General features: G+C 42.3%; 1 pseudogene; it reads right to left on the bottom strand.

The window, feature by feature from the left end:
- Positions 1–7,380: 7,380 nt before the first annotated feature.
- On the bottom strand, positions 7,381–8,023 carry LOC101104242 (clathrin light chain A-like; annotated as a pseudogene).
- Positions 8,024–9,621: the final 1,598 nt, after the last annotated feature.

Below are 9,621 nucleotides of genomic sequence, written 5' to 3'. Positions count from 1 at the left end.
ATAGTATAATATGGCACAAAACAGGGATAAAGATCAATGGAACAGAATAGAGTCCAGATATAAACTCCTGTGGTCCGTTGACCCAGACTCTTGTGATCAATTAATCGATGATAAAGAAGGCAGGAATACACAGTGGGGAAAACAGTATCTTCAAGAAGTGGTGCACGTAAAAGAATAAAGCTGTAACATTCCTTACTTCATATACAAAAATAAACTCAAAATGCATTAAAGACCTAAATGTAAGATAAGAAACCATTAAACTCCTAGAAGAAAATGTAGGCAGAAACCACTGACAAAAGGAAAAGACAACCTACTGAGCGGAAAAAATATTTGCAAATGATATAATCGATAAAGAGTTAATATCTAAAATATGTAAACAGCTCATACGATCTAACATCAAAAAAATGAAAACAACCCAATTAAAAAATGTGCAGAAAATATGAATAGACATTTTCTCAAAGAATATACAGATGGCCAACAGGCACATGGAAAGCTGCTCAACATTACTAATTATCAGAGATTTGCAAACCAAAGCCACAATGACATATCACCTCACTTCTGTCAGAATAGCTATCATCAAAAAGACAGCAAATAACAAATGTTGGTGAGAACATGGAGAAAAGGGAACACTTGTATACTGTTGTGGAGAAGGCGATGGCACCCCACTCCAGTACTCTTGCCTGGGAAATCCCATGGATGGAGGAGCCTGGTGGGCTGCAGTCCACGGGGTCGTGAAGAGTCAGACACGACTGAGTGACTTCACTTTCCCTTTTCACTTTCATGCATTGGAGAAGGAAATGGCAACCCACTCCAGTGTTCTTGCCTGGAGAATCCCAGGGATGGGGGAGCCTGGTGGGCTGCCATCTATGGGGTCACACAGAGTTGGACACGACTGAAGTGACTTAGCAGCAGCAGCAGCAGCAGCATACTGTTGATGGGAGTGTAAATTGATTCAGCAACTATGTAAAACAGTATGGAGATTCCTCAAAAAACTAAAAGTGAAGTAACATGTAATCCAGCAATTCAACTCCTTGGGGTGTGTGTGTGTGTGTGTGTGTGTGTATATCAACATGGATGGACCTGGAAGATATAATGCTCAGTGAAATGATTCACACAGAAAAAAAGACAAATATGTTACTCTATATATTCTACTTATATGAGGGATCTAAAGATTAAATCAAAGGGATGGACGTAAGAAGACAGAAACAGACTCACAGATACAGAGAACAAACTAGTTGGGAGAGGGGATGGGAGGGGTGTAAGATTAGGGCAGGGGATTAAGAGGTATAAACTACTATCTTGTTAGTTGCTCTATTTTGTCTAACTCTTTGTGACCTCATGGACTGATGTAGCCTGCCAGGCTCCTCTGTCCATGGAATTCTCTAGGCAAGAAGAATTCTGGCATGCATAGCCATTCCCTTCTCCAGGTAATTTTCTTGACCCAGGAATTGAACCCTGGTCGCCTGCGTTGCAGGCAGATTCGTTACCATCTGAGCCACCAGGGAAGCCCAACAAAATACTATACATAACAAAACTGTAAGGGTATATTGTAGAGTGCAAGGTATATAGCCAGTATTTTACAATAATTTTAAATGAAATATAACCTGCAAAAATATTAAATCTATATGTACACTTGGAACTAATATGATACTGTAACTCAGATATATATTAATAAAAATAATACATAAATAAAACATCTCTAAAATAAATATGTGGAAGTAATTCCTTTTAGTTATAAGAAATTTGAAAGCACTAAAATAGCATTAAAAAGTAAAAATTTGTATTTCTATACACTAAAAATGAGCAATCCAAAAATAAAATTAAGAATACAATTCCATTATAATAACACCAAAAAGAATAAAATATTTATGAGTGAATGTAACAAAACAAGTTCAAGATTTGTGCACTGCAAATGATGAAATATCAATGTAAGGAGTTAAAGACCTACATAAATGCAAACACATCCATGTTCATAAATTGAAAGGTTTAATATTGTTATAATAGTGGTATGCTCCAAATTTATCTACAGATTCAAAATTTCAAGTCTTTTTTTCAGAAATGGATAAACTGATCATAAAATTCATATAGAAATGAAAGAGCCAAAACCTTCTCAAAAGAGTAAAACAAAGTTCCTTTTAACTTTAAAACATACTAAAAGCTACAGTAATTCAAAGAGTGTGACACTGGAAAAAGTCTAGACAAAGAAAACAGAGTTCAGACATAAGCCCATACACTTAAGGCCAACTGATTTTCAACAAGAGTGTGAAGACCATTCAGTGGGGAAAAGAAAACCCCAGTCTTTTCAACAAAGAATGCTGAGACAACTCTATCCATTTGAGAAAGCAGGAAGTTGGACCTCTTCCTCAAGCATGTATGATGTGAAGAATTGGCTTATTGGAAAAGACCCTGATGCTGGGAAAGATTGAGGGCAGGAGGAAAAAGGGATGACAGAGGATGAGATGGTTGGATGGCATGAGTGACTCAACGGAGACGAGTTGGAGTAAACTCTGGGACTTGGTGATGGACAGGGAAGCCTGGCGTGCTGCAGACCTTGGTTTCGAAAAGAGACAGACATGACTGAGTGACTGAACTGAAGTACATGAAAAGATGCTGAAGATCATTAGTCATTATAAAAATGTAAGTCAAAACCACAATGAGGTATCACTTCAAACTCACTAGGATGGGTATAACAATAATTTTTAACAAAATGGAAATCACAAATATTGATGAGGATGTGCAGCAATTACACTCTCATACACTGCTGGTGGTAGTGTCAAATGGTGCCAGTGCTTTGAAAAATAATTCCTCAAAAACTTACCTATGACCTAGCAATTCCACTCCTAGGTATATATCGCCACCCCCCCACCCCAATAGAGACTGATGTTCACACAAAAACTTCTACATGAACATTCATAGTATTATTCATGACAACTGAAAAATGGAAACAACCAAAATGTCCACTGATGATGAGTGGATAATAAAATTTGGTATATCCATACCGTGGTATTCAGCAAAAAAGTAAGCAATAAAGTACTGATACGTGCTACAATGCAAAACATCATGTATTATATGATTCCTTTTGTATTGAAGGTCTGAAGGAGAAAAATCCATACAGACATAAAATAGATGCGTGTGTCAGGATTTAAAGGATCGGGAAATGGAGAGTGACTGCTAATGGGCACAGGGAGTCTTGCGGGTGATATAAGTGTTTTGGAATTAGATAGTGATGAAGGTTGCACAAACTTGTGAATATACTCAAAATCACTGAGCTGAATAGTTTCAAATCATGATGTTCATGATTAAAAGCATTTAATCAGTTTAATGTATTTTAAAGATTTATCTCCACACATAGTCAACTGATTCCGTTTGTCTGTGCCCACTCATTTGCACACTCATTTAACTGGTCAAGTTTCATCCATGTGTCTGACACTAATGTCCCTCTGTGGTGGGTGACACAGCATGGTCTCTACCTTCACGACCTATTTAGAGAGAGGAATGGGCCCTGGTGGAGGTGGAAATGTATATGATGGATATGGGCATTAGACAGCATTCAAAGAGAAAAATGGGCAAGTAATTTTGGTGGGAGGAAATTTCTGCCCTTGGACTTGAACTCTTGTCAGCTGGATGATGTTTATCTAGTTATCTGTATCTCTAGGATTCTGACTGGATGATGGTTATCTAGTTGTTTAAAGATATGCCCATCTGAATGCAGAGTTCCAAAGAATAGCAAGGAAAGATAAGAAAGCCTTCCTAAGTGAACAATGCGAAGACATAGAGGAAAACAATAGAATGGGAAAGACTAGAGATTTCTTCAAGAAAATTAGAGATACCAAGGGAACATTTCATTCAAAGATGGATTCAATAAAGGGCAGAAATGGTATGGACCTAACAGAAGCAGAAGAGATTATGAAGAGGTGGCAAAAATACACAGAAGAACTGTACAAAAAATCTTCATGACCGAGATAACCACGATGATGTGATCACTCACCTGGAGCCAGATATCCTGGAGTATGAAGTCAAGTGGGCCTTAGGAAGCATCACTTCTAACAAAGCTAGTGGCAGTGATGGAATTCCAGCTGAGCTATTTCAAATCCTAAAAGATGCTGCTATTAAATTGCTGCACTCAATATGCCAGCAAATTTGTAAAACTCAGCAGTGGCCACAGGACTGGAAAGGATCAGTTTCCATTCCAAACCCAAAGAAGGGTAGTGTCAAAGAATGTTCTACTGCATAATTGCTTTCATTTCACATTCTAGCAAAGTAAAAAAACTGTGGTGTTGGAGAAGACTCTTGAGAACCCCTTGGACTGCAAGGAGATCCAACCAGTCCATTCTGAAGGAGATCGGTCCTGGAATTTCTTTGGAAGGAATGATGCTAAAGCTGAAACTCCAGTACTTTGGCCACCTCATGCGAAGAGTTGACTCATTGGAAAAGACTCTGATGTTGGGAGGGATTGGGGGCAGGAGGAGAAGGGGACGACAGAGGATGAGATGGCTGGATGGCATCATGGACTCAATGGACATGAGTCTGAGTGAACTCCGGGAGATGGTGATGGACAGGGAGGCCTGGTGTGCTGTGATTCATGGGGTCGCAAAGAGTCGACACGACTGAGCGACTGAACTGAATTGAGGCTTCAACAGTACATGAACCAAGAACTTCTAGATGTTCAAGCTAGATTCAGAAAAAGCAGAGGAACCAGAGATCAAATTGTCAATATCCACTGGATCATAGAAAAAGCAAGAGTTCCAGGAAAGCATCTGCTTCATTGACTACACTAAAACCTCTGACTGTGTGGATCATAACAAAATGTGGAAAATTCTTAAAGAGGTGGGAATACCAGATTACCCTTACCTTCCCTCTGCAAAACCTGTATGCAGGTCAAGAAGCAACAGTTAGAACTGGACATGGAACAACAGACTGGTTCCAAATTGGGAAAGGAGTATGTCAAGGCTGTATATTTAATTTATGCACAGAATACATCATGCGAAATGCTGGGTTAGATGACGCACAAGCTGGAATCAAGATTGCTGGGAGAAATATCAATAACCTCAGATATGCAGATGACACCACACTTATGGCAGAAAGTGAAGAGGAACTAAAGAGCCTCTTGTTTCAGGTGAAAGAGGAGAGTGAAAAAGCTGGCTTAAAACTCAGTGTTCAAAACATGAAGATCATGGCATCTGGTCCCATCACTTCATGGCAAATAGATGGGGAAACAATGGAAACAGAGACAGACTTTACTTGGGGGGGGGGGCTCCAAAATCACTGCAGATGGTGACTGCAGCCATGACATTAAAAGATGCTTGCTCCTTGGAAGAAAAGCTATGAGAAAACTAGATAGTGTATTAAGGAGAGCAGAGACATTACTTTGCAAACAAAGGTCTGGCTAGTCAAAGCTATGGTTTTCCCAGTAGTCATGTATGGATGTGAGAGTTGGACCATAAAGAAGGCTGAGTGCTGAAGAACTGATGCTGTTGAACTGTGGTGTTGGAGAAGACTCTTGAGAGTCCCTTGGACTGCCAGGAGACCCAACCAGTCAATCCTAAAGGAAATCAGTCCTGCATATTCATTGGAAGGACCTATGCTAAAGCTGAAGCTCCAATATTTTGGCCACCTGATGTGAAGAACTGACTCATTAGAAAAGATACTGATATGGGAAAGATTGAGGACAGAAAGAGAAGGGGATGATAGATGACAAGTTGGTTGGATGGCATCACCGATTCAATGGACATGAGTTTGAGCAAACTCTGCGAGATGTTGAAGGACAGGGAAGCCTGGCATTCTACAGTCCATGGGGTTGCAAACAGTCGGATTCAACTGAGCAACTGAATGACAGTTATTTAGTATCTGTAGGTCTCTGTTGCTTGGTTCTGTCTCCCATTCTTATCTCCAATGTGTGCTTTTTATCCCTAGGCTTTTCCTTCAGAGGACGTCTGGGGATTCTTCAGTACCATGCCTGTTGTACCCACAATGTCTTATTCATCCAATTTAAAGACAGAAAGCTCACGGAGAAAACTGGATTATAAAGAAGCAAGGTCAAGCATCATCAGAATGCCCCCTTTTTGTGTGTGATTCCCATGCAAATTCATATTCGTCTTCCTTAGGTCAGGGGCCATGTTCACAGCCAGGGCACACATCTTGGGTAACAAATCACTAAGACCTAAAACCATATTCAGTAAGGGATACTGAGTACTTCAAAGGAATGGAGTCAGTTAACAAAAGGCGGAGGGGACACAGAAACTCTAATGCCCCTTTGTGGCCCTCCAACTACACACGCCGCACTAGCCTCAGAGCCTCATGCATAATTCCTCCTTTCCGCTCCTAAATACAGCATGCTGATGAAATCCTGAGAGCAGCATCCAAACCAGCATCTTCCCCCAGCACCCCTTGTTGATTAAATGGCATAATGGATGTGAAAGCCCTTTGCAAATTGCAAAGTAGTTTACAAATGTGAGTTATCACTTAGTGTGGGACCCTGCCGCCTGTAGAGAGTGGGGCTGAGCTGGGGAGAAAGGCCTAGGCACCCAGCCAAGCTTTCTTTGGCAGGGTTTTTGGATTTCAATGGGGAAAGAAAATGTTTCTCTGGGTTGTTAGCTTGTAATAGCTGGCCCCCCTGCTGGTTAAACAAACAGCTTCCTAAACATGATTTCAGCTAGAATTACACTGCTCCAGGCCTCAAACTGAGTGAAAATGAAATAGGGAGGGCCAAGAGACCTCACTGACCAGAGGGATAGGTTAGGGAGGAATTCTATTTATTGTCTCTTCTATTCCCTGTTAGCCCTCCCCTTCGCCAGGGGCTTCCCTGGTGGCTCAGCTGGTGAAGGATCCGTCTGCAATGAGGGGGATCTGGGTTCGATCCCTGGGTTGGGAAGATACCCTGGAGAAGGCAATGGCTACCCACTCCAGTATTCTGGCCCAGAGAATTCCATGGACTGTACAGTCCATGGGGTCGCAAAGAGTCAGACACTACTGAGTGACTTTCATTTTCTTCACTTTCTCCAGGGGTGAATTCTTATTGGACTAGAGACATCTGCTTCATTTCAGTGATTGGCTCAGAGATGGTAGAAACCCAGCTTAAGCCAATCAGGTCAGAGTTGTTTATTTATTTATTTTTTAATTGTTTGAAACAAATTTATTCTCAAAATAAGGCACAATAGCATAGGTTGAGGCTGCCCTTGGGAGGCCTCCCTCCCTTCCTCTGCCACCACCTCCACTCCTCTTTGAATGCCAGGGAGAACACTGTTGAAGGACACGTGCAATCACAAAGAATGATCATCTCTAAAGACGAAAGGTTTGGTCCAAAACAACTCAACATCATTAATGCAATTACCGTGAAGAGCTTCACTGAGTGGGATTAAGATACTGTAGACCTGTGGCTCTTCACTGCACCAGGGGGCCCCGCTCGAGGGAGATGAGGACAGAACGCCTGCGGGAGATGTCTTTGGCCTGCTTGCTGGACTTAGGGTTAAAGTCACACAGCTGGGCCGCCCGTTCTCACTCAGTACCTGGGGACAACTCCTCAATGTCGTGTACAAAGGCTCCTTCTGCTGCCCTGTTGTTGGCTTTTGTCTTTTGGAGCTGCCAGCCTGCCTCACATATCACTTGTCCAGCTCCTTGATTGCTTTTTCTTTCCACTCTGCTTCCTGCTTCTAAGAACTGGCATCAAGGGCTTCCAAGCATTCCTTTTGTTTTTCTCTCCCTTTACAGGGTACTTTCGCATTCTTTCTGGGTGCAATAGATCCATTTGTGAAGTAGCTGCGTAACTGTCTGTTGGCCTAGTAGTCTCCTGGTAGTATTTGCCATTCATCACTCCGTCATCAGCATCTCAACCACCACCCCCGCAACCCGCTCCGGGTCCCGGGGCTCCGCCTTCCAGGATGGTGAAGGCCTTGTCATTCTCAATGCCCATAATCTCACTTTCCTTCTATGCCAAGAAGGCTGTGGCAGGGTCCTCTTCTCCAGTCCCTCGGTTCCCCAGGGTGGGACCACCAGAGGGGGCGCTGAACGGATCTTACTCAGCCATGGCAGGAGGTTCAATGGCACAGACTTTTCAGAGACACACCAACTGACCAGCACCAACTTTCAGTTCAGTTCAGTTCAGTCGCTCAGTTGTGTCTGACTCTGTGACCCCAGGGACTGCAGCATGCCAGGTCTCCCTATCCATCACCAACTCCTGGAGCTTGCTCAAACTTATGTCCATTGAGTCAGTGATGCCATCCAACCATCTCATCCTCTGTCATCCCCTTCTCCTCCCTCCTTCAATCTTTACCAGCATCAGGGCCTTTTCCAATGAGCCAGTTCTTCCCAACAGGTGGCCAAAGTATTGGCACTTCAGCTTCAGCATCAGTCCTTCCAATGAATATTCAGGACTGGTTTCCTTTAGGATGGACTGGTTGGATCTCCTTGCAGTCCAACGGGCTTGCAAGAGTTTTCTCCAACTTCACTGTTCAAAAGCATCAATTCTTCAGCACTCAGCCTTCTTTATAGTCCAGCTCTCACATTCATACATGACTACTGGAAAAACCATAGCTCTGACTAGACAGTCCTTTGTTGGCAAAGTAACGTCTCTGCGTTTTAATAGACACACCATCTGACTGGCAGACCCCACGTCCGGCAGTGGTCACTGTGCTTGCGCTTGCTCTCAAAGCCAAGCTGGAGGAGGGAGCTGGACAGAGTTTTGTCTTGGCAACGCTGGTTGTTTCAGGCCTAATCAAGTTAGTATAACCAGAGTGAAGTTTGGTATTTTGGTTTAATAATTGAAGAGCAGTAAAAATCCCCCTTTTCTTGTGGATGGTTTTGGATGTGCATGTAAAGTCTGGAACTCTTCAGCTATCTTGCATTGTACCCTCTTTTAAAAGTGTTATCGATTAAAGGAGGGACACAAATGAAATGATGTCACCTTTGAAACATGCTCAAAGTCCCTCTCTCTCGATGGAGATCCTTTGAAGAGACTTTGAACAGATGACATAATTTCCCTGTAATTGTAGTTACATATTACAGTCTATTCAAAATCTAATGTAGTGTCTGATTCAAAATTATCTCCCACTTTCAACTTATGCCAGGCCTGTGACTTGAGGACCTCAAGATGAGGATGGGGGGATAGTCTGTTCTTTTGATTTGTCTTCTGTTGCCATGTGGGGTTGAGGAAGTGCAAGCAGTCTGCCTCTGGGACATCCCATTCTCTTCCTATCTTTGGATCTAATCTTCCTGGGACTGGGACAGGGGGGCAGGGATTTGGAGAAGGAAGGAAAGCTCATGTTTTACAATCTCCCACCTGACCATGATGAAACAGGTCACCAGGGTACCATTATTTGGTCTGTTTTATCCTGTTGGCTACTGGGGTCTTCTGCTGACATGCTGGGGCTGCTGGGTATGGTGGGGATGATTTTCTTGGCAGAGTTTAGTGTTGCTTAGGTCCTTTTATCTCTGAAGAGTTAAATAATTAAAAGCAAATAATTATGGTATAGCCACTATGAAAAGTACTAAGGAAGTTCTTTGAAAATTAAAAAACAGGACTACTGTTTGATCAAGGCATCCTGCTTTGGATACAATAGAAACACCATCTAGAAGGTATCTTGGTACTATCATGTTCATTGCAGCATTATTCACAGTAGCCAAGAT

This window comes from Ovis aries, chromosome 7 (genome assembly GCF_016772045.2).
Source record: "Ovis aries strain OAR_USU_Benz2616 breed Rambouillet chromosome 7, ARS-UI_Ramb_v3.0, whole genome shotgun sequence".
Taxonomy (NCBI): Eukaryota; Metazoa; Chordata; class Mammalia; order Artiodactyla; family Bovidae; genus Ovis; species Ovis aries.
The sequence above is the reverse complement of the archived record's forward strand: the minus strand, read 5'-3'. Positions and strand labels throughout refer to the sequence as shown.